This window comes from Lithobates pipiens, unplaced genomic scaffold, assembly GCF_037356315.1.
Source record: "Lithobates pipiens isolate NorthernLeopardFrog02 unplaced genomic scaffold, aLitPip1_a1.2 Scaffold_334, whole genome shotgun sequence".
NCBI classification, from domain to species: Eukaryota; Metazoa; Chordata; class Amphibia; order Anura; family Ranidae; genus Lithobates; species Lithobates pipiens.
Window position 1 is genome coordinate 38,527 of NW_027507799.1, and position 25,060 is coordinate 63,586.

The 25,060-nt window shown below is 48.4% G+C and overlaps 1 long non-coding RNA gene across 1 annotated transcript; it reads left to right on the forward strand.

Annotated features, from left to right (window-relative positions):
- The first annotated feature begins 391 nt into the window (after positions 1-391).
- On the forward strand, positions 392-24,160 carry LOC143955155 (uncharacterized). The gene is made up of 2 exons (XR_013269785.1): positions 392-508; positions 24,130-24,160. It is a non-coding gene; the product is annotated as an uncharacterized LOC143955155 (long non-coding RNA).
- The last annotated feature ends 900 nt before the right edge of the window (positions 24,161-25,060 follow it).

Consider the following 25,060-nt stretch of genomic DNA (forward strand, 5'->3'; position numbering starts at 1 on the left):
CTCCAAAGATCCGGCTAGCAGGACTTTTTTTCACCGTCCTGCTACTGCACCGCTCCAGTGTGAAAGCCCTCCGGCTTGCATACTGGAGTGAAAGGGTCCAGATTTTTTCAGGCACCATTTTTAGCGCTGTAGCACCTGAAAAACGCCCCAGTGTAAAAGGGGCCTAAAGGAGAGAGGGTGCAGATAAACGGGTACAACTTTAGTAGGATGATTTGTTTCATCTCTGTGTATTATTGGAGGATAGTCACTTCACTGGGGATACTGAAGAAGGATTTACAGCTGCTTTATCTCCAGTGATGAGGATCCTGTGTCCTCGTCCTCTTCCTCCTCCCTCCTCCTGTCTGATCAATTTAGTCTTCTACCATTCTGAAGACCTCATATTGTTCCCATTTCTTACAGATGGCCCTCATCATAAACAGCCTGAACCCTGAAGACCTGTCCTACCTTGAGGAAGGGAACCGACATGTACGGAGGACGAGGAGGAACAAAGGCAGCGAAGGCTCTGAGAGTAAGTGTTGCTTGTGCGCCCCGGCTCTCTAAGGGGTGATCATGACCTAATGGGATGGATATCTTCTTATATACAGGGATAGGAACCATAGAAGGAGACTACTGAAAGGTGACCTGCAGTGATACTAGAAATGTCTGGGGGCTGGTCTGATAAATGAGCTTTGGTGATAGTAATTTCTGAGTACTGACAGTTGCTGCAGCACCTGCTTTCTTCTTCTTTCTAGTAAGCTGGTGCTGCTATTGGAATATTTTACATGGAACTTGACTGGGTCGCGTTCAGCTGTGGTACCACCAGCCAAGCACTACAAGGGGGGTACAATGTTTGCTATTCAAAGCATCAAGGCCGCGGAGGGGTGCATTCAAACTGTGGCTCAACTGCCTGTTTTTACTGAAAAATATAGACAATGTCTGAAGGTCAAATAAAATTAAAGACCGTTCAGCAATGGTGGTGGCTTTATTTCTGGTTGGCTGTGACATTACCCTAGATGGTTGTGTGGCGTGCAGAGCCAGAGCCGGGAAAGTTTAATTGGGAAGGTCGGTGGTTGTGTGATGTGCAGGCATGGGGAGGATCTTGTTTAGTTGGGAAGGTTGGTTGTGTGGTGAACAAAGCCGGGGAAAGATCTTGTTTAGTTGGGAAGGCCGTTTGTTGTGTGGTGTGCAGAGCCATAGAAGAATCTTGTTTAGTTGGGAAGGTCAGTTGTCTGGTTTGCAGAGCCGGGGAAGGATCTTGTTTAGTTGGGAAGGCCGTGGTTGTGTGGTTTGCAGAGCCGAGGAAGGATCTGGTTTAGTTGGGAAGGTCGGTGGTTGTGTGGTGTGCAGAGCCTTAGAAAAATCTTGTTTAGTTGGGAAGGTCAGTTGTGTGGTTTGCAGAGCCGGGTAAGGATCTTGTTTAGTTGGGAAGGTCGTTGTTTTGTGGTGCGCAGGGCCGGGGAAGGTTGTGGTTGTGTGGTGAACAAAGCCGGGGAAGGATCTTGTTTAGTTGGGAAGGTCGGTAGTATGGTTTGCAGAGACGCGGAAGGATCTTGTTTGGTTGGGAAGGACGGTTGTTATGTGGTGTGCAGAGCTGGGGAAGGATCATGTTTAGTCGGGAAGGTCGGTGGTTGTGTGGTGCACAGGGCCGGGGAAAGATCTTGTTTAGTTGGGAAGGTCGGTTATTGTATGGTTTTCAGAGACGTGGAAGGATCTTGTTTAGTTGGGAAGGTCGGTGGTTGTGTGGTGAACAAAGCCGGGGAAGGATCTTGTTTGGTTGGGAAGGACAGTGGTTGTGTGGTGAGCAGGGATGGGGAGGATCTTGTTTAGTTGGGAAGGTTGGTTGTTGTGTGGTGAACAAATCCGGGGAAGGATCTTGTTTAGTTGGGAAGGTCGGTGGTATGGTTTGCAGAGACGGGAAAGGATCTTGTTTGGTTGGGAAGGTCAGTTGATGTGTGGTGTGCAGAGCCCAGGAAGGATCTTGTTTGGTTGGGAAGGTCGGTTGTTGCTCGGTGTGCAGAGCTGGGGAGGGATCTTGTGCTTGTTTGGTTGGGAATGCCGGTAAATGTATGGTTTGCAAAGCCGGGAAGGATCTAGTTTAGTTGGAAAGGTCATGGTTGTGTGATTTGCAGAGCCGTGGAAGGATTTTGTTTAGTCGGGAAGGTTGGTGGTTGTGTGGTGTACAAAGCTGGGGAAGGATCTTGTTTGGTTGGGAAGGTCGGTTGTATGGTTTGCAGAGCTGTGGAAGGATCTTGTTTAGTTGGGAAGGTCGGTTGTATGGTTTGCAGAGCTTGGGAAGGATCTTGTTTAGTTGGGAAGGTCGTGATACTGTGGTGCGCAGGGCCAGGAAAGGATCTTGTTTAGGTGGAAAGGTTGTTGTATGGTGTGCAAGGGATGGTGAAGGATCATGTTTGGGAAGGTCGTCGTTGTGTGGTTTGCAGAGCAGGGGAAGGTCAGTGGTTGTGTGGTGTGCAGAGCCATGGAAGGATCTTGTTTAGTTGGGAAGGTTGGTGGTTGTGTGGTGTGCAGAGCCGGGGAGGGATCTTGTATTTGGTTGGGAAGGTCTGTTTTTGTGTGGTGTGCATAGTTGGGGAAGGTCAGTGGTTATGTGGTGTGCAGAGCCATGGAAGGATCTTGTTTAGTTGGGAAGGTTGGTGGTTGTGTGGTGTGCAGAGGGAGGGATCTTGTATTTGGTTGGTTGGTAAGGTCTGTTTTTGTGTGGTGTGCAGAGCCGGGGAAGGATCTTGTTTAGTTGGGAAGGTCGTGGTTGTGTGGTGTGCAGAGCCGGGGAAGCATCTTGTTTGGTTGGGAAGGTCGGTGGTTGTGTGGTGTGCAGAGCCGGGGAGGGATCTTGTACTTGTTTGGTTGGGAAGGCCGGTTGTTAGGCATGTACAAACCTTGGCAAGACTTCTGATGACGAGATTCTACAAGCGATCGCAGCACATGGTATTAATCTTCCCACGTGGGGAGAGAGCACTTTCTCATTACATTCGATGTGGTAGAAGCATGTTCACTTCTCTTGTTTTAGCTGTTCGAACTAATGTTTAATATGAAAATATGTTGTAGCTCCTTGAACCTCAGATTGGGGGTTTGGAAAGGCATAAGTCAATATTCATTGCTGGAAACCATGATATTATCGGCACCGAGGGGGATCTGAACGTGCCAATAGCTGACGGCTGCAAGGCGTGGAAAGTTCTGATTAAAGCTGAACTCTGGGCAACAATACACACATCAGATACATAGAAAGGAGCTCTTCTGTTCCTGTCTATCCAGTCCTGAGATTTACACCACTCTGACAAACAGCACAGTCCTGTCCGGTAAGGCAGGAGACCGGATTTTTCTTGGCTGAAGTTAAAATGGACCTCAACTCCAAAAGTGATTGGCAACATCTAGAAATGTTAATTGAGCCTTGCGTTGGTTTGCAATTAGTTTTTAGTGGCACTCTGAGGCACATTCATGTCTACACCACTTCTGTAAAGCCAAAATCAACTTTATTGTTCCAGCACAATAAGACACTCGACCCAGCTTATCTATATCGTGTGATTTGCCACCCACTGGGCCATCGTAGTTTAGGTTTAAGCTTTTGTTTGCCTTCATATGACACATGCTCACTGTAATGCAATACCGTGCACTGGCAGCTAATTCATTGGTGATATGCCATGCATGTCGGCACATTGCTTGGGCAGGTTTGAGTTCAGCGATGATTTCCAAACTGTGGCCTATGGGCCGGATGCAGCACGCTGCAAGCCTTTGCCCAGCCCGTGGGGCACTATTCCTCCCACTGATACCAATGACGGGGCACTGTTCCTCCCAGTGACGGGGCACTGTTCCTCCCAGTGACGGGGCACTGTTCCTCCCACTGACGCCAGTGAAGGGGCACTGTTCCTCCCTACGGACGCCAGTGACGGGTGACAGTTCCTCCCACTCACGCCAGTGACGGGGCACTGTTCCTCCCACTCACGCCAGTGACGGGGCACCGTTCCTCCCCAGTGATGGCGCATTTCTCCCAGTGCCCCATCATTGGGGTCAGTGGCAGAAATGGTGCCCCGTCATTCAGTGAAGGGGATCTATTCCTCCTCCTAATAACTGCATTATGTAATTGCCCTAAATGCCCTAAAATCTGATGGACCACTAACCGGCCTTTGCTTTAGGCTGCATTCACACCTCAGCGTAGTGTTTTTACCGTTTTGTCGCACGTTTGCATACAGCGTTTTGCTGCGTCATCTCTTTTTTTCATCTGCTTCCTGGGTACTGTACTTGGTTATTGTACTTCCGGTTCAGAAATTTGCTCCCTGCTCCATATCTACTATCTACTACAAAGATGAGTGATAATGAGATGGCATGTTTTGTGGCAGCATCCGCTGTTGCCACATTCTTTCTGCATGAACGAGAGAGGAGGAAGAAGACGGCGCGCAGATATTGGATCCACCCCGTAATTGCTGATCGGGAAGAGAGAGGGCAATTTTGGGTTATTTACAGTGACCTACATGACCATGAAGATACATTTTTGGACTACACCAGGATGTCCATAAAAAGGTTAGTCAAAATAGTTGGATTCATGATGTTTGACATTGTTCCTATCTTATTTTATAACGTCCACTAATAAACGCCATATTTGTTTTTTTTTTTCACAGCTTTGATGAGTTACTGGGTTTACTCAGTAGTCGGTTGCAACGAATGGACACATATTTTCGGAACAGTATACCCCCTGTGGAGCGACTAATTATCACACTGAGGTAATATTTTCATATTTCTATTACATTTTTTAACCACTTACCACCTCACGCCAATGTACTTCGGCAGAATGGCACGGCTGGGCACAAGCACATACCTGTACGTTGCTCAGTGCCCAGCCGTGGATCGGGAGTGCCCCGCCGGTGGTGCGTTCCTGACCCGGTCCTGAGCTCTGTGACCGTGGCTGCGGGACCAGCGGACCTGATCGCCGCTGGTGTCCCGCAATCGGGTCACAGAGCTGAAGAACGAGGAGAGATCCGAGTAGACAAACCTCTCCCCGTGATTCCTACTGTGGCTGTCACCGATCGGAAAGACAATCAGTGACGTCACATGCCAGGCCACGCCCACTAAAATAAAAAAAACCACATAACGTCATACATAACACCTACACTGCCCCCTAGTGGTTAACACCTTCCTGCCAGTGTCCAAAAATGTGTTAAAAATGTCTGATGTGTCTGCAAAAATGTCGCAGTTACAATAAAAATCGCTGATCGCTGCCATTACAGGGGAAAAAAAAAAAGATAAAAATGCTATAAAATTATCCCCTATAAAGGACATAAATTTTGTTTTGGAGCCACGTTGCACGACCGCGCAATTGTTGCAACGCAGTGCCGAATCACAAAAAGGGGCCTGGTCCTTTGGCTGCAAATTGGTTTGGGGCTTAACTGAGATTAATGAAGAACCTAATATGAATAATTTTTTATATGCATAAAATAAACACCAATCACACATTTTTAAAGCCAAATAAAAACTTTATTTTTTTTTATTTAAAATATTACTGAAATATAACTTTTTCTGTTCGTTTTGCACATATACAGCTCAACAAAGAAATAAAGCTAACGTAGCTCATAAACCAAAAAAATAAAAAAAATTAGAGGCAAAGGAATGTTTTGGAGGAGTTGACTCCCTCATTGGGTGTATTCACCACATTCATTGCATGGCCATATTGTGACCAGGTGGAGGTAGAGGGATTCTCATTTTGCTGCCAATTAGAAGGTGGTGGTGGTGTTGGCAGAGGAAAGTAATTTGAAGGTGGTGGTGTTGGCAGAGGAAGGTAATGAGAGGGTGGTGGTGCTGGCAGATGGGGCAGGGGGTGATTTGCATAGTGACCATAAGGTGCCGGAGGCTCTGAGGACCTATATGTGGGGGTTGGTGGAATAAAAGTCGCAATATAGCGTATGGTACCTGCCAACATGTCTGCCTGGAGTTCTGATGGTACCTTCTCCATCAGACATTCCAGACATCTTGCAGAAACCTGCACATGAGACCTGTTGCTGTTCATTTTTTCTAACATACTGGCCATAATGTCCAGCATGCAGTTGAAGTCAGGTTCAGGAGCCCTCCTTGTTGCTCTAGCAGGTACACGAGCAGAAATGGATGGTGGGGACTCCTCATCTCCCACAGGTGTCTCAGATGTAGACCGTGCTGGAGTCGACAGTTGGCTCTCCAGATCTCGGCCTGCTTGATCACTTGATGCTTGGCTTGCTTGCTGACTTTGATCACCTGATGCTTGGCTTGCTTGCTGACTAGCATCTGTGTCCAAATCATCATTTGGATTACTGTCCTCCCAGCAGTTTTCAGTCCTGAAAATAGAATTGAATTATTATAACTTTCTCTTTACATTTTGTTTAATGACATCCGTACAGATGATAGCTTACCGCCCCAAAGCCAGCAATGGCCGAAGGAATTCCATTTCTTTTGCATGCAGATAATCTCTCGGAGCACATGCCCCAGATCCACTCCTAAATTCCCTTTGCAGTCTTAGATGTTGAGTGTAGGCATCACGTATACTCTTCCACTTTATTTTGAGCAGTTTAACTGTTAAAATATATATGTTTATTTCTTTGTAGGTACCTAGCAACCAGACAATCTTTATCGAGTTTACACTATGCCTTTCGTGTTGGAAAATCCACAACAAGTTACATAGTTTGTGACACTTGCTCTGCTATTTATGACATATTAAAGGATATTGTTTTCAAAAAACCTACAGCGGAAGATTGGTCAAGGATCTCAGATGTTTTCTGGCAATGCTGCAACTTCCCCAACTGTGTTGGAGCCATCAATGGGAAACATATTCGCATCATAAAGCCCATGGGTAGCGGAAGCCAGTATTTTAATTATAAGAAATATTTTTCTTTTGTGTTAATGGCAGTGGCTGATGCTAATTATTGCTTCAGCTACATTGACATTGGATCATATGGCAGCAGCGCTGACTCTGCTATTTTTTCACATTCATCATTTGGACACCTGCTGCGTAACAATTCTCTGGACCTTCCAGAAAACAGCCCACTCCCTGGCACAAATGGCCCTCCCCTACCCAGTGTTTTTGTTGGAGATGAGGCCTTTGTTCTGAGTGAGCATCTTCTACGGCCTTACTCGGGGAACAACCTGACTGTACAGAGGAGTGTGTTTAACTATAGACTAACACGAGCATGTCGCGTTGTCGAATGTGCATTTGGCATATTGGCAAACAAATGGCGGGTACTGCACACTTCCATTGTTCTGAACATGCAAAATGCAGTCTGTGTTGTTAAAGTTGCATGTGCCTTGCATAATTTTGTTCGGTGGCAGGATGGATTTGACTTCGAGGATCCAGTACATGAGAACATGAAAAGAGCTCATTGGACCGGTGTTCGTGGAAGTAGTCAAGGGACACAGGTCAGGGATCAATTTGCCTCCTACTTCATGTCTCCAGCAGGACAGGTCCCATGGCAGCTTGAGGCAATACAATAAATTAAAAACTTTAGTTCTTTGTAAATACGACCATATACTATGCTGTACTGAATTATTAATAAAAATGCTTGATGTATTGATAAGAAGTCCCATGTTTTTTTTTTTTTTTTTTTTTTTTAGAAATATATATTTATCTTTGTGTGCAGTATCCTTACAATATCCACTAGGGGTCAGAGTGTGTCATCATGTATTTATGACATTCTGCTAATACTATACTCATACTCCCATGCATAGGCCCCTTTCACACTGAGGCATTGTTCAGACGGAGCAGTGAAGGAGCGGTGTATTCACTAGCTAGCGCACCGCTCCAGTGTGAAAGCCCTCCGGCTTTCACAATGGAGAGAAAGGAGCCTGTGTAGCACCTGAAAAAGCGACTCCTTTCACTGCACTGTGAAAGCAGGAGTGCTGGAGCGGTGCGCTAGCAGGACGGTAAAAAAAGTCCTGCTAGTAGCATCTTTGGAGCGGTGAATACCGCTCCTACCCATTGAAATTAATGGGCCAGCGTGGCTATACCACCGGCAAAGCGCCGCTGCTAGCGGCCGCTAGAACGCTGGCTAAGCGCCGCTGCAGCGGTGCTTTGTGTGCGATTTGAACCTTTTTTCGGCCGTTAGCGGGGGTTTTAACCCCCGCTAGCGGCCGCTAGAACACTGGCAAAGGGCCGCTGCATCGGTGCTTTGTGTGCGATTTTTAACCCTTTTTCGGCCGCTAGCGGGGGTTAAAACAGCCCCACTAGCGGCTTCATACCGCCAACAAAACGACGGCAAAGCGCCAACCCACCAACACCCGCACTGCCCCAGTGTGAAAGGGGCCTTATAATGTACTAATCATCCTATTATGTCCCTATTGTGGTTATGTTTGCAGGGGTTTCTCTTACCTTTCTCATCCTTCACACGGCCAGTTAGGTCTGCCCAGTTTGTAAAAACTTGGATGGCAATCTGGTTCCATGCCCTCCTCTTGCTCGCTCGCAGTTTGTAGCATGGATCTCTAGTATCATACAGACAGGGGTGCTCCTTCACCATTCTTATGAAGCTCTCCTGATCTAGGAGACATACTGTCTCATCCAGTTCTCCTTCCATATTGCTGGTCTCCATTTGAGCTAAAAATGGTGATCTGTGCACTTCCTGTGTATTATTTATGTCATTTCCTTATGTAAATTATGTAAATGATATTTTCTCTTGAGCAGATACAGCGATAAAATGCCCATAGAAACGCTCGTTGTCGCGCTAAATGCTTGAATCGAGCGTTTCCATTAGTTTCTATGGGAATAAAAACGCCCAAATCAGCCAGATTCGCGCGACAAAAAAGGGTCCGGAACTTGTTTGAGCTTCAGGCGACTTGGAGTGGAGATGTGAACCATCTCCATTGAGAATAATGGATTTTTTCCCCTCCAGCGTTTTTGTAGCTTCAGGCTTCAAGCTACAAAACGCTCAGGTGTGAATGGGGTCTTAGAAAGTTTGGATATCCCTGATGTAGAGGACAACATAGACCATTTCCTTTGGTCATCCACAATGCCTAATGTGTTTTCTGGTACAATAATTTTTATTGTAAAGAAGAGGCATAACATCTTGACAGACAATCACCCATGCAAGGGTACAGCATAAGTACCATAACAAAAAGATGCGGGTTGGAAAGGCCCAATCAAAGGACTTTTATTAGTATGAACTGTCCACTTGGCGACTTTGTGGGATAAACCAAAGGTCCATATATGGGTCACCAGAGCCTAAGGGCCATCCAAACTGGGGCCCAGGTTGCAGGTGCACTGGTGTACAGCAGAGGGTAAAGCTTGTGCCGATCACCCCCGGCACAGGTTGAGGTGAGCAATCTGTGGAGAAATACAGAAAAAAAAGAAACGAAAAAGAAATTTTTTTGAATCTAGCAACAGTGGCTGCTTGCCTACCAAAAATAGGCCCCAGGTCTGGGACATGGGGTCACCCAAAGTAGAGGAGTCCGAGGGCAGCCAAAAACAGACTCAGCATCAAAGAAAGGAAAGGAAAGGAAAAGGCAAAGGAATAGGGAACGAGATGGCCTAATGTGTTTTATCTGTAGAAGCTGTAAAACCTGGAAGATTCATTACAGCGGCCTAAAGAGTTTGTGGATTAGCAGAGCTCTGAGATCTGTGATAAATCGTATAGTTGGCCATCTCCACCTCCTGGGTATAATGCATCTTTAAGCTTTTTATCACGCAGAGGAACATAATATGACCTGGGAATGGTGTTAATGTGCACAATGGCCCTCGGATGGTAGTCTGAATTGATGTATCGTTCGTTTTTGGCATAAGGATTGAGTAAAAAATTGACAAACTGCGAGATTTAACACCTTTCAGAAAAGGCTCACTTAGGCCTGAAATGTGAGGGGAGCTCATATCAAAGTGCTCCATTTCTTTCATCATGTCTTCCATGTCTTGAAATCCAGCTTCATCTCCGAGGAAAACACCTATAAATTGGGCTTGTAAAAAGATAAAATAATCTCCACATATTGTCCTCATTTATGGTCTGGTCCCGGGGGGGTTCTACTGTGTTTTTTTTTTTTTTTCCCTGTTCCCCCTCCTTTTAGAAAAATGCATGTAAATCTGTGGCGGTTCAGAACAAAGAGAAGGTCAGGTTTAGTGTTTCATGGATCTCACAGCTTTCTTCTTACCCGGCTTTTCTCACGTGTATTTGTGGCCTATTAGGTCCCTCGGAGGACAAGACCTGGTGACTTGTTTTATGACTGCAGATTCCTAAAGCTAATCCAGAGCTTTTGTAAGGATAAAGCAATTATTGTAATGGAGTCTTTTGGTTTGTGAAATTCTGGTCTATGTCTTTGGGTAACTGTGAGTCGTCACAGTTTTTGTTTCTTCAGGTAGGTAGCAGTGTTGAAGTAGATGCATGGCAGAGACTAGGTTGAAGTAAATGCATGGTAGAGACTAGGTTGAAGTAGATGTATGGTAGAGACCTGGGTTGAAGTAGATGCATGGTGGAGACTAGGTTAAAGTAGATGCATGGTGGAGACTAGGTTGAAGTAGATGCATGGTAGAGACTAGGTTGAAGTAGATGCATGGTAGAGACTAGGTTGAAGTAGATGCATGGTAGAGACTAGGTTGAAGTAGATGCATGGTAGAGACTAGGTTGAAGTAGATGCATGGTAGAGACTGGGTTGAAGTAGATGCATGGTAGAGACCTGGGTTGAAATAGATGCATGGTAGAGACCTGGGTTGAAGTAGATGCATGGTAGAGACCTGGGTTGAAGTAGATGCATGGTAGAGACCTGGGTTGAAGTAGATGCATGGTAGAGACCTGGGTTGAAGTAGATGCATGGTAGAGACCTGGGTTGAAGTAGATGCATGGTAGAGAACCTGGGTTGAAATAGATGCATGGTAGAGAACCTGGGTTGAAGTAGATGCATGGTAGAGACCTGGGTTGAAGTAGATGTATGGTAGAGACTAGGGATGAGCTTTGTGTTCGAGTCGAACATACGTTCGACTCGAACATCGGCTGTTCGCCCGTTCGGCGAATTCCGAACGTTATGGGCCGTTCACGTCAAATTCGTGTGGCGCTCACGGCCCACAATGCACTGCGATGGCGCAGTGCATTGCTGGCTCATGATTGGCCAAGCATGCACCGTGACCCCGCATGCTTGGCCAATCACAGCGCCGGCAGGATGCCTGTGGCCAATCATAGCTCAGGCTGTGTAGTACACGCCCCACACTGTATAAGGCCACCAGCGCGGCGGCCTTGTGTAGTGTGTTGGCGTCTGTAGCAGTTAGTGGGTATTCTGTGTACCTTCAACACAGTATACACCGATCGTTATCGGCCGATTTTTTTAGTTCTTGCTCTTCTGTAGTAGTTGTTGTCTGCGTGCCCTGACCGCAGTATACACCGCTATATTCACCTATATAGCTAGCTATATTTCTCTTTTTTAATAGAGCTTGCAGTCAGTGTTAGGAGATTGTGCGTGCTCTGAACCCAGTATACACCGCTATATCCACCTATATAGCTAACTATCTTGCTCGTTTAAATAGAGCTTGCAGTCAGTGTTAGGAGATTGAGCGTGCTGTCTGCGTGCTCTGAACCCAGTATACACCGCTATATCCACCTACATAGCTCTTCTCTATTTGAGCCATCTGCCATTTGCAGGAGTTAGTGGAAGTTGTGTGTGCCTCCAGCACAATATACACTACCCAATTGCTGGTTTTCCCAACTCCCTTTAGGCCATTACCATGTCTGGAAGGCAAGCTAGGAGAGGCAGACAGGCGCGAGCCGATAAGAGGGCAAGCAGGCTCTGTGTCTAGAGACAACAGTGCTGGTCGTGAATGCGGTGCATCGTCATCATCAGCACGTGGCCATGGGACACGCTTGTCCTTCTTTTCGACAGCTGGACGTGTTGAGCTGCAACATGCCAACGACTTGGTAGAGTGGATGACCAAGCCCTCTTCATCCTCCTCATCCTCTCACCCAGGCTCAGGGTACTAGCAAAGCAGCTGCCAACGCATCGTCTTCCCTCCTCTCAATGTCATCATCAGTGACTCCTTCCCTAAACCCACCACGTCCTCCTGAGGAGTCTCCTGAACTCTTTGAGCACAGTGTTGGGTACATGCTCTAGGGGGATGCCCAGTGTTTTGTAGGCTCTGATGATGATACTCAGCTAGAGGAAGGCAGTAGCGTGAATGCAGAGAGAGGGGATGCTCAAGAAGGACAGCAATCTGGCAGTCATGTTCCACAAGCTGCAGCATACTGCCAGGTTTGCTCCAGCGATGAAGAGGGAGGGGATGATGAGGGCACTGACTCCACGTGGTTGCCTGGTAGGAGAGAGGAGGAGGAGGCACATGTTCAACGAGGCAGGATGCCCTCCGGGGGCCAGCTTAGGGGCAGCACACCGACTGAATCACACCGCAGAGCTCCGCCTGTGCAGGGCGCTGCCTCTGCGCGTTATTCTAAAAGTTCTTTGGTGTGGGCCTTTTTTGAGACGAGTGCATCAGATCGCACTGCTGCTATTTGCAACATATGCCTCAAGCGTATCTCGCGTGGCCAAAACATCAGCTGCTTGGGCACCACATGCTTGACCAGACATATGTTGACCTGCCATGCAGCTCGTTGGCAAGCGTACCTCAAAGACCCACACCAAAGAACAAAGCGGACCTCTCCTTGCTCCTCATCAGCTGGGATCTCCAACCGCACTACCCCTTTAGTCCTCTCTGAAACCTGCTCTGAGAGGAATGAAGGTGTAGAATTAGGTGTGTCACAGTGCTTCCGGGCACTCTGCTAGCAGTACACCCACGTCCGATTATAGCAGGCAAATGTCCCTGTCCCAGCTGCTGGACCGGCGAAAGAAGTTCACTCCCAGCCATCCACATGCCCAGCGGTTGAATGCTAGCTTGGCTAAATTGCTAGCACTTCAACTGCTGCCTTTTCAGTTGGTAGACTCGGCCCCCTTCCGTGAGTTTGTACAATGTGCGGTTCCTCAGTGGCAGGTCCCCAAACGCCACTTTTTCTCACGGAAGGCGATTCCGGCTCTCTACCGGCATGTGGAAGGCAATGTCCTTGCCTCGCTGGACAGGTCGGTCAGCGGTAAGGTGCATATTACCGCTGACTCATGGTCCAGCAGGCATGGACAGGGACGTTACCTGTCTTTCACAGCCCATTGGGTCACTCTTCTAGCAGCTGGGAAGGATGCAGGACAAGGTGCAGTAGTGTTGGAGGTTGTTCCGCCACCACGCCTCCAAAATGCTACTATTGGTTGTGACACACCTCTCTCCTTCACCCCCTCCTCTTCTTCTTCCTCCATGGCCTCTTCCAGTGCTCTGTCCTCAGAACCAGCGGTGCTCCGTAGGCATTCCAGGGGCTACGCAAGTACGCAGGCAAAACGATGCCATGCCGTGCTTGCGCTGGTTTGTTTGGGGGACAGGAGCCACACTGGGGCGGATGTTTTGTCAGCTCTGCAGGGGCAGGCCGAGAGGTGGTTGACGCCATGCCAGCTTAAGCCAGGAATGGTGGTTTGCGACAATGGCACCAACCTCCTCTCCGCCCTCCGACAGGGACAACTGACCCATTTGCCCTGTGTAGCTCACGTCCTTAACCTGGTGGTGCAGCAGTTCTTGGGCAGGTACCCGGGCTTACAGGATGTCCTGAAGCAGGCCAGGAAAGTCTGTGTGCATTTCCGCCGATCATTTAATGCCTGTGCTCGGCTGGCTGAGCTCCAAAAGGAGTTGAACCTGCCCAAGAACCGCCTTATGTGTGGCATGCCCACCAGGTGGAACTCAACGTTGGCCATGCTGCAGCGGCTGCACATGCAGCAGAGGGCCATCAATGAGTACCTGTGCGAATACGGCACCAGGACAGGGTCAGGGGAGTTTGGTTTTTTTCTCACCACTCCAGTGGGGCATGATCAGGGATGCATGCACTGTCCTGTCACCATTTGAGGAGGCCACAAGGATGGTGAGCAGTGACAGTGCATGCATCAGTGACACTGTACCTCTTGTCCACCTCTTGGAGCATACGCTGCGTGGAATAATGGACAGGGCACTTGAGGCAGAACAGAGGCAGGAAGAGGAGGACTTCCTTGCCTCTCAAGGCCCCCTTTATCCAGACAGTGTTCCTGCTGTGCCACCCATCACACAGGAAGAGGAGGAGGAGGAGGATGATTGTGTCAGCATGGAGGTGGAGGCTGGCACTCAGCATCAGCAGCAGCAGTCTTGTAGGGATGATTTACAGTCCCAAGAAACCCGTGGACTTGTACGTGGCTGGGAGGAGGTAGCTGCGGATCATGTTGTCCTTAGTGACCCAGAGGACTCCGGACCGAATGCTCAGCTAACCTACGCTGCATGGCCTCCCTGATCCTGCAAAGCCTGCGGAAGGATCCTCGTATTCTTCGGATCAAGGAGAGGGACCATTACTGGCTGGCCACTCTCCTTGATCCACGGTACAAGGGTAAGGTTGCCGACCTTATCTTGCCATCGCAGAGGGAGCAGAGGATAAGACATCTCCGGGAGGCTTTGCAGAAAGGTCTGTGCAACGTGTTTCCAGAGACTGGGAGGTTACAAACTCCTGGTTCTGGACAACGTGTTGCTGAGGCATCGGTCAGAAGGAGCGGTGGAGAAGGTGGCCGTCTGACCGATGCTTTCAGGCAATTTTTTAGTCCGCAGCCCCAAGGTATGATCGGTTCCAGCAACCATCGCCAGCGTCTGATTTACATGGTGCAGGAATACCTAGGGGCAAGGTCAGACTTGGACACCTTTCCCACCGAAAATCCTCTGGCTTACTGGGTCTTGAGGATGGATCACTGGCCAGAGCTTGCACAGTATGCAATTGAGCTACTGGCCTGTCCTGCATCCAGCGTTCTTTCGGAACGCACCTTCAGTGCTGCTGGTGGCTTTGTTACCGATCACAGGGTGCGCCTGTCCACCGAATCAGTTGATCGACTGACCTTCATCAAGATGAATCAGTCTTGGATCACCCACAGCTACCAAGCACCTGAAGCTGATGTAACAGAATAATTTTTTTTGAAATATCACATCCCTTCAAGACTGCCTATGCTGATGCTGAGTGATTGTCCTGTTATGTTGATTGTCTATCCTCTTCCTCCTCCGCTGATATGTTGGAAGAACATTTTTGGTTCTGGGTGATGCCACCAGCCCAATATTTCTGCCCCTGTTTAACAGGGGCGTTTAATTACAATTTTTGATGCAATGCTTTGCGGAAGGGCTAATTCCTGCACTAAAACTAGAGTATATGGGAGAGGTTGCAGTGTCGTGGCACCAGCACCAGTGCCTTAGGCCCAATTTTTCTGCCCCTGTTTAACAGGGACATGTAATTACAATTCTTGATATAATATTTCACAGGAGGGCCTGTTCCTGTGCCCACCCAGAGTAACTGTGAGGACTTATAGTGTTGTGGCACCAGCACCACAACCACCAAAGGTAAATTTTTCTACCACTGTTCAACAATGGTATGTAATTACAATTCTTGATATAATCGTTCACAGCAGGGCGCTCCAGCGCCCACCAAGAGTCACTTTGAGGGCTTACAATGTTGTGGCAAAACCAACACCTTGTTCCGCCATTTCTGCAGAGCATATAGGGCAGGCCCCTACTTTCAAACATCCAACTTACAAACGGAAGGAGACAACAGCAAGTGAGATGAAAAATGACGGACGGCAAAACTAATTATACAGGGGTGATAACCCTTCCCTATGTTTTCCAAAAAGCTTAAAAATAGTTTTTTTTGACTGGAGCTACACTTTAAAAATTTACCAGTTGAAAATTACAAACAGATTCAACTTAACACAACAAATCTACACAGTCCCTGTCTTGTTTGCACCGCCTGTATACTGCTGTTCTGAGTATAAAGGGCCTGGGGGCCACACGTATTTCCTTTTTTTAATATGGGTACGGGGTTCCCCTTAATATCCGTACAAGAACCAAAGGGGCTGGTAATGGGCAGGGAGGGCTACCCATGCCATTTTTCTCAATGATTTTCAACCATATTGCAGGAACCAGATATAACATTAAAACCGCAAGCAGTTTTAAATGACGTTATTTCCGTTAAATGTCATTTTGTGCAGGGACTGTTCTAAACACGGGAAACACGTGGCACGTCACAGGCATACTATAGACACCCCCAGGCACGATATTTAAAGGAATATTTCACTTTTTTTTCACTTTAATCGTCATTAAAATCAGTGCTCCCGCCAAAACGGGATTGCATTGACCCATGTCCCCTGGGGCAGAAGCCATGTCCCCAAACCCTTTTTAGGACAGTATCTTGCATATTAGCCGTTAAAATTAGCAGTTTTAATTTTGATCGTTCGAGTCCCATAGACTTCAATGAGGTTCTAACATTCGTACGAATTTGGGGTCCGTTCTAAAATTCTGGTGCGAGCTGAACCGGGGGGTGTTCGGCTCATCCCTAGTAGAGACTAGGTTGGCGCAACTGGAGACGCCCCAATCTACTATGGAATGGAGTGATCCAAACTTTGAACACAGTGTTTGTTGCTTTCTGGGAAATGATCCGAATACATCCATGTTGGGTTAGCCGGCATAGACAAGCATACCATAGTTGCCTCCTCACAGACGTCTTGCTACAAAATAGTCTTCTTCATCTCCTCGTACCAGGACTGGACAAATCCCAGGAACCAAGTAGCCACTGCTCCTTCAAAATGTCTGCTAGAACCTCTAGCAGTTATCAGTGGAGTTGCTGGCCTCTTTCTTGGACAGGTTGTCTCCTGAATTCCATATTAAAGTGGCTGTAAACCTCAAACATGAAATATGAACAAAGCATATCCATCCATAGTGTGTACTTGTCTCAATCCAGAGCACGAAGTATAATTTCTGTCTACTGCCATCTTCCTCTGCCATCTGCATGAGTCACTCATGTCAAAAAACTTCTGAAAAATGGTGACGGGGAGGGAGCTTCAGCACACAGCCTGTGATTGACAGCCCCAGCTATTTTGGCTTAGAGGGTAGATGTTTCTACTAGAAGGGAGGTATTGGTAGTGGAGGTGAAAGTGAAATTTATTACTCCTGACTGCTGCACTGTGTATTATGTAAACGCTTAACTGTGCATTACTACTGACCCCTGCACTCTGGGTTTAATGCTACTGACATTAAAACTCTGATTTACTTATTTCTGACCCTTGTTGTGCCTGCACCTTGCATTACATACCGCTGACCTCTGCGTTACATACTCCTGATCCCTGCCTTCTGTGTTACTTATTCCTGACCTCTGAACCCTACCTTACATATTGCTAATCTCTGCACTCCGCATTACTTACGCCTGACCCATGAACTGTACATTGCATTCTGAATTCTACAGTATATACTCCTGACCCCTGAACTCTGTTGCATACCTCTTTGAAAACGGCATTACATACTCCTGAACCCTGTGTTGCATACTACTATCCTCTGCATCACTTACTCCTGACCCTTGAACTTACATTGCATACTACTGATCATTGCATCACTTGCGCTTGTCCCTTGAACTCTTTGTTACATATCCTTCTGAACTCTACATTGTATGCTCCTAACCCCTCAACTCTGTTACATACCCTTCTGAACTCTACGTTGCGTTCGCCTGAACTCTACATTACATACTACTGACCCCTAAACCCTGTGTTACATACTACTAACCCCTGAACCCTGTGTTACATAATACTGTCCCCTTAACTCAGTTACATATGTCTGACCCCTTAACTCTACGTTACATACCCCTCTGAATTTACATACTCCTGACCCCTGAACTCTGTTACATACCCATCTGATTTTACATTGCATGCTCCCGACCCCTGAACTCTACATTACATAACCCTCTGAATTTACATACTTTTGACCCCTGAACTCTACTCTACATTACATAATCCTGACCCCTGAACTCTGTTGCATACCCCTCTGAATTTACATTACATACTCCTGACCCCTGAATTCTACGTTACATACCCCTCTGAATTTACATTACATACTCCTGAACGCTCCGTTACAAACCCCTCTGAACTCTGCATTACATACTCCTGACCCCTGAACTCTGTATTGCCTACCCCTCTGAATGCTACATTGCATACTCCTGACCGCTGCGTTACATAACCCTGAACTCTTGATTTTATAACGAGATTATAAAGCATGTTGTCAGCTGTTGGTGTTCATATTGAAAAAACTTTATTAGTAATTCTGTGGCAGCTGCTTGGCTCTTGCATTAGTTAAAGCAGTTGTAAACCACTGGAAATAATTTTTTGTACCTGCAAGGTAATGTCATAATGTGCTAGTATGCATCGAATATTAGCACATTATGTTAGACTTGCCTTAAAACGAAGCTCTTCCAGCACCGAGGTGTCAGAGCTGCAGGCGCTCTCATCTTCACCTGTCTTGCTTCCGGGTTGGTGACTGGCCGGAGCCGCGATTATGTCACTCCCGTGCATGCACAAGGGTTCCTTTAAAGTGCATGCGCCAGTAAGGTCACTGGCTGGATTTATAGTGAATACCGTATTTATCGGTGTATAACAGAGGGAAAACAGTGCGTGTGCGCTATACGCCAATATTCCTTTTTTTTTTTTTTTTTTTACCAATGAGGTCATTGGGGTGGTTCGCCCCCCGGGTGCCACACATTGGGGGGGGGGGGGGGTGTCATGCTGGGCTGGCCCTGGGACAGCCCTGCCGGCATACTCTACAGATTTAAAAAAAAAAAATGTGTAAAAAAGTGTCAGTTCCATCTCTCCTTTTGTATACCGTGTAATTGTAAACCGAAGCCTGCAAATACCTCATTAGAGCCGTTCTTTCCGACCGCTCTCCTCCTCCCGCTCCTCCTTCTCCTCCAAGTTGAGCTTTAGATTGGAGAAGTGCAGTCACGTGACCATCCATAAAACATCAGAGGAGAACAGTCATGTGACCATCTATAAAACATCAAAGGAGAGCAGTCGTGTGACCATCTATAAAACATCAAAGGAGAGCAGTCATGTGACCATCCTGAAAACATCAGAGGAGAGCAGTCACGTGACCATCCATAAAACATCAAAGGAGAGCAGTCACGTGACCATCCAGAAAACATCAGAGGAGAGCAGTCACGTGACCATCCATAAAACATCAGAGGAGAGCGGTCACATGACCAACATGAAAGGAGAGCAGTCATGTGACCATCCATAAAACATCAGAGGAGAGAGGTCACGTGACTGGCTGTAAAGGATGGAGCTAATGAGGTATTTGCAGGCTTTGGTTTACAGTGACAGTGTAGGAAGAATCTATCAGACGGGACTGGCAGTGATTTTTTTTTTTTTTTTTTTTTTTTACTTTACAGTACACTGGCAGTGCTGTCCCAGGATTCTGGGGGTATCCTGGGAGTGCAGGGGGGCTGTGCAATGTAAAGGGGGGGCTCTGCAATGTAGAGGGGGGGTCTATGGAATGTAAAGAGGGCTGTGTAATGTGCAGGGGGGCTGCAGAAAGTTTTTCTTTTTCTTTCCTGAAACTTCCCTCTTAAAATTGGGGTGCGTGTTATAAGCCAATAAATACGGTATCTCCTAAACGGTGCATGTTTAGGAAATATTTACACTTCCTATAGGCAAGTCTAGAATGGGGCTCACCGGTAGGCAAGCCTGGAATGGGGCTCACCGGTAGGCAAGCCTGGAATGGGGCTCACCGGTAGGCAAGCCTGGAATGGGGCTCACCGGTAGGCAAGCCTGGAATGGGGCTCACCGGTAGGCAAGCCTGGAATGGGGCTCACCGGTAGGCAAGCCTGGAATGGGGCTTACCCGTAGGCAAGCCTGGAATGGGGCTCACCCGTAGGCAAGCCTGGAATGGGGCTCACCTGTAGGTAAAAGCAAGAGATGGACCTTTACTTCCACTTTAATGCACAGTGTTGGCGTTTTGTATTTGTGAAGCTCGGTGTTCAGGCTCTCTCCTCTCCTAATGTCCGCAGCAATTTTGCATTGATAGTCAAATTAATTTTTTCCTTGTCGGGAGAAGCGACAGCTAAACACTAATAAGTAGCAATAAACACAGGCTTGTCATGCTCTTCTAGTCACCCGCCATTCGGCCTCTGAAGCTAATTGGTTCCATCCACTTTAAACGCGCTTTGCCAAATATTCGTCGTTTTTTTTCTCCGTTCTGTTTACTGATCTAAACACCGGAATATTTTAGTGCGCTCGGCGCGGCGGGCGGTTCTCCGGAATGTTTTGTCTGCCAGAGTTGCGTACATTCTAGACAGACGGGTGTAAATCATCGAATTTGTTTCCGGGGAAATACTGATTAACCCACCAGAGAATCGGGGGTGGGGGGGGGTTTGTTTTGAATCTGTGAGAAATAAATATTGCGTGTCATAATGAGCGGGCGAATTCCAGCCTCATGTATAATCCTGTAGGACGCCCCCCCACAGTGAAGGGATTTCGTGTGGAGAATGTTGTGGTAATTAATCACACCGATTGGATTATGTGATGTGGGGAAGGTATGCCGCTACGGCAAAAGAAAACTTTGCTGATTGCGGGTCTTGTGTTAATGAATCCGGAATCCATTGTGATTGGAGCGCGGGGCAGGCTTGTTGTTTCTAGAAAATGTTGCCTCACCAGAGCTCTCGGGGGGGCGATAAAAGAAAAAAAAAACAAATCGCAAAGCAGAGAAAATACCGAACGTTTCCTTCTACAGCCAACATCCGTCTAGGAGCGAGGGAAGAACCCGGCTCACGGGCGATTCACTATGTAAGACGAAATTACAAAATAAAAAACGTATTTTTTTGTGTTCTGTATGCAGCAAATTCCTGTAATTTTCCACGGCCTCCAATTTATTGTTTTACAAGCATTATACAACGAAATGGTTCGCTTGGCGCTTAACTCCCCTTGTAGGGGGGCCAGCCCTCACAGCCAGAGTTTAATGTTCATTAAGATCTAGGGGGGGTAGAGGGATAAAGTGTACTCGTATATTTTGGCTAAAATAAAGTTCAGTATTTGTTCTTATCGGTGTCCAGCAGGGGGTACTCCGCCATCATTCTGGCCTTTCAGTAGACACATTATTCGGGTTACTTCCAACAAGGAAGTTCCCTCAGGACCCCCATCATGCCATTAGGGATACTATACAGCAGGGGTGGGCAAATGGTGACCCTCCGGTTGTTGTAGAAATACATGTCCCATGAGCAGGGCTTGACAAATTTGCTTTAAATTTAGGAGCCAACTAAAAAAGTTAGGAGCCAGGTGCGCAGAATTGCAGAACACCTCCCGATCCAGCGAGGAGACCTCCCGATCCAGCAAGGAGACATCCCCCATATGTTCGGCAAAGAGACATTTCAATCCAGCAGAGACCTCCCCCATATGTTCGGCAAAGAGACCTTTGAATCCAGCAGAGACATCCCCCATATGTTCGGCAAAGATATATTTCAATCCAGCAGAGACCTCCCCCATATTTTCAGCAAAGAGACAGCCCAAAAACCTCAGCTCACAGCTATAAGAATTGTGCAGTATTGATGTAGCACCTACATTCAATGAGCAGGCCGTTCCAAGAAAGCTCCTAAGCTCTGATCCCAGCTCAGTGACGTAAGATGCGGCCCTCTCCCTTAGTTTGATTGAACCGCGCTCTACCACAGGTCATGTGACCACAACACCTCACCCACCAGCTTCCAACGGCCAAACAAAGGAAGCTGTAGCAAAGCAGGGAGCTTGGGGGGCCCGGATAGAGCGCACAGCACTTGGGATCAGGATGGCAGGCGTGAAACAGTAAATTGGCTGACAAAAGCCCAGGCGCCAGGACGCAATTTCTAGTTGCAATGGCAACCTGGTGCCTGGGATTTGTTGAGCCCACCAGACAAGATTGAGCGCCCACCACATAAGTTGTGGGTTGGCAGTGCTTCCCTAGACTGTAGGATTCCGAGCAGCCCAGTACCTTCTGGTTCTACAATTTTCTAAAGCTCCTTCATGGGCACCTTCTGAAGAGTGAATACAATGTGCCTGGCCTCCAGACTGTTTTACCTCTTCATGACTAGGTCTTTTTTTGTTATTTAGCACTGTGCTACTTTAACTGGTAAATGCACGGTCATGCAACACTGTACCCAAATGAACTTGGCAGCACCCCCACTCAGCAGTGACTAAAGAGCTCAGTTTCCCCTGCACCCATTCCCAGAAGTGACTAGGCACCCCATCCCAGCAGTGACTCAACAGTTTGGCTCCCCCTGCACCCCATACACAGCAGTTACTCGGCAACTAAGCCTCCCCTGCACCCCATACCCAATAGTGACTCAGAAGCCCAGCTCCTGCACCCCATCCCCAGCAGTGATTCGGCAGCTCAGTTCCCCCTGCACCCCATCCCCAGCAGTGATTCGGCAGCTCAGCTCCCTCTGCACCCCATCCCCAGCAGTGATTTGGCAGATCAGCTCCCCCTGCACCCCATCCCCTGCAGTGACTCAGCAGCTCAGCTCCCCCTGCACCCGATCCTCAGCAATGATTTGGCAGCTCAGCTCCCCCTGCACCCCATCCCCAGCAGTGACTCGGAAGCTCCCCCTGCACCCCATCCCCAGCAGTGACTCGGAAGCTCCCCCTGCACCCCATCCCCAGCAGTGACTCGGAAGCTCCCCCTGCACTCCATCCCCAGCAGTGACTCAGAAGCTCCCCCTGCACCCCATCTCCAGCAGTGACTCTGCAGCTCAGCTCCCCCTGCACCCCATCCCCTGCAGTGACTCGGCAGCTCAGCTCCCCCTGCACCCCATCCCCTGCAGTGACTCGGCAGCTCAGCTCCCCCTGCACCCCATCCTCAGCAGTGATTTGGCAGCTCAGCTCCCCCTGCACCCCATCCCCAGCAGTGACTCGGAAGCTCCCCCTGCACCCCATCCCCAGCAGTGACTCGGAAGCTCCCCCTGCACCCCATCCCCAGCAGTGACTCGGAAGCTCCCCCTGCACCCCATCCCCAGCAGTGACTCGGAAGCTCCCCCTGCACCCCATCCCGAGCAGTGACTCCGTAGCTCAGCTCCCTTGCACCCCACCCCCAGCAGTGACTCCTCGGCTCCCCCTGCACCCCATCTCCAGCAGTGACTCGGAAGCTCCCCCTGCACCCCATCTCCAGCAGTGACTCCTCGGCTCCCCCTGCACCCCATCTCCAGCAGTGACTCGGAAGCTCCCCCTGCACCCCATCTCCAGCAGTGATTTGGCAGCTCAGCTCCCCCTGCATCCCATCCCCAGCAGTGACTCGGAAGCTCCCCCTGCACCCCATCCCCAGCAGTGACTTGGAAGCTCCCCCTGCACCCCATCTCCAGCAGTGACTTGGCAGCTCAGCTCCCCCTGCACCCCATCCCCAGCAGTGATTCGGAAGCTCCCCCTGCCCCCCATCTCCAGCAGTGACTCAGCAGCTCAGCTCCCCCTGCCCCCCATCTCCAGCAGTGACTCAGCAGCTCAGCTCCCCCTGCCCCCCATCTCCAGCAGTGACTCAGCAGCTCAGCTCCCCCTGCCCCCCATCTCCAGCAGTGACTCGGCAGCTCAGCTCCCCCTGCCCCCCATCTCCAGCAGTGACTTGGCAACTCAGCTCCCCCTGCACCCCATCCCAAAAGAGACAGCCTTCTAGTTTTATAATGTAAAAACAGATCAGGAGCTGTGAGACAGAGCTGAGTCACTGTTGAGATAGGAGGAAACAGAGCAAGCTGCTGAGCTGTATTGATGACTTTCTTGGATGAAGTACACCAGACGGCCTGCAGAGGTCAGAGCTGGTAATAAGACGACACTCTCTTATCTTTCCCATACCTCCCTGTGCAGAGACAATGACACTTTGTCCCTTTTACTGCTTGTTAAAGATCTGTAAATACTTCCGATGGTCCTCATCCTGGTGACAGGTTCACTTTAAGGAACTGCACAAACTGGAACCCCACGGCATTTGGGGGGGGGGTGTTCAGTGGACCCCCACACTCTTTCCTCCATTGTGTCCTGTGCTGGACAGGCTGAGGACATCTCTTGGCTCTCCCTGCAGCACCATCTGCTGGCGGGAGGTTCTCCTTTAAGGATGACGTCTCCTCATCACTTGTGTCATTTCTGAGGATTAGTAGAAAATAAACATTTTTCTGAAGATGAACATTCAATGCATTGCGAGCCAAATAACGAGTCTTTTGTTCTTGTTTTCTCTCTCGGTTCTATTAGAAACATGTCTGCTGTGTTCTCCTCTGGCAGGCATGAACACAACGCTTTGATCCCGTCTCTTCTCTTCCAGATTCTGCTTCATCTTCTAAGAACAAAACCTTTCTGTGACTTATTTCTGTCTCTTTGCAGATCCAAGTGCAGCCAGAAACAAGAAAAAAGGTGAGTGGATCAATGTCACGTTTATTCACTTCTATAATTTGATATGAAATGTTTAGATGGAAAGTTGTGTTCAGTAAAAGGGACACAGTCGCGAGTGGGGAAGGTTCAAAAATGCCAGGCGGTGGTCTGTAGCAAACTCCACCGATTCTATTGCACAGTTCCAGATGTGCCGAATATAAGGTCCAACCCCCCCCCCCCCGCTCGCTGGCTTATGTGGTTCCCCCCGCTGACTCCTATGTCAGGATTGTGTCCTGCAATGAGCAGGGGTCAGCGGGAGGAACTACAGGTGACCGGGGGGGGGGGGGGGCCTGCTAATAGTGGAGTTTGAGGATTTACCACAGATTGGGGTTGTTGTGTTTTTTTTTTTTTTATCATTTTCCAACACCCCTGGTAAGGCCACTGTAACCCAGTTGGGACCATTTGCAGCAGGAATAATAATAAACGGTCATCTTCTAGAGCAGTGGTTATCAACTTATGAGCTAAAGGAGCCTCAAATGGGGCCCCGGACATCAACAAAGGGCCACACATAATGTTGAATATACACTCACAGGCTACTTTATTAGGTCCACCTTGCTAGTAGCGGGTTAGACCCCCTTGCTAGTCTTCTAGCTAGGGGGACCTAACAGGGGGTCCAACCTGCTACTAGCAAGGGGGACCCAATAAAGGGGGTCCGACCCGCAACTAGCAAGGTGGACCTAATAAAGGGGATCCAACCTGCAACTAGCAAGGTGGACCTAATAAAGGGGGTCCAACCTGCAACTAACATGGTGGACCTAATAAAGGGTGTCCAACCCGCTACTAGCAAGGAGGACCTAATAAAGGGGGTCCAACCCGCAACTAGCATGTGGACCTAACAAAGGGGGATCCAACCCGCTACTAGCAAGGAGGACCTAATAAAGGG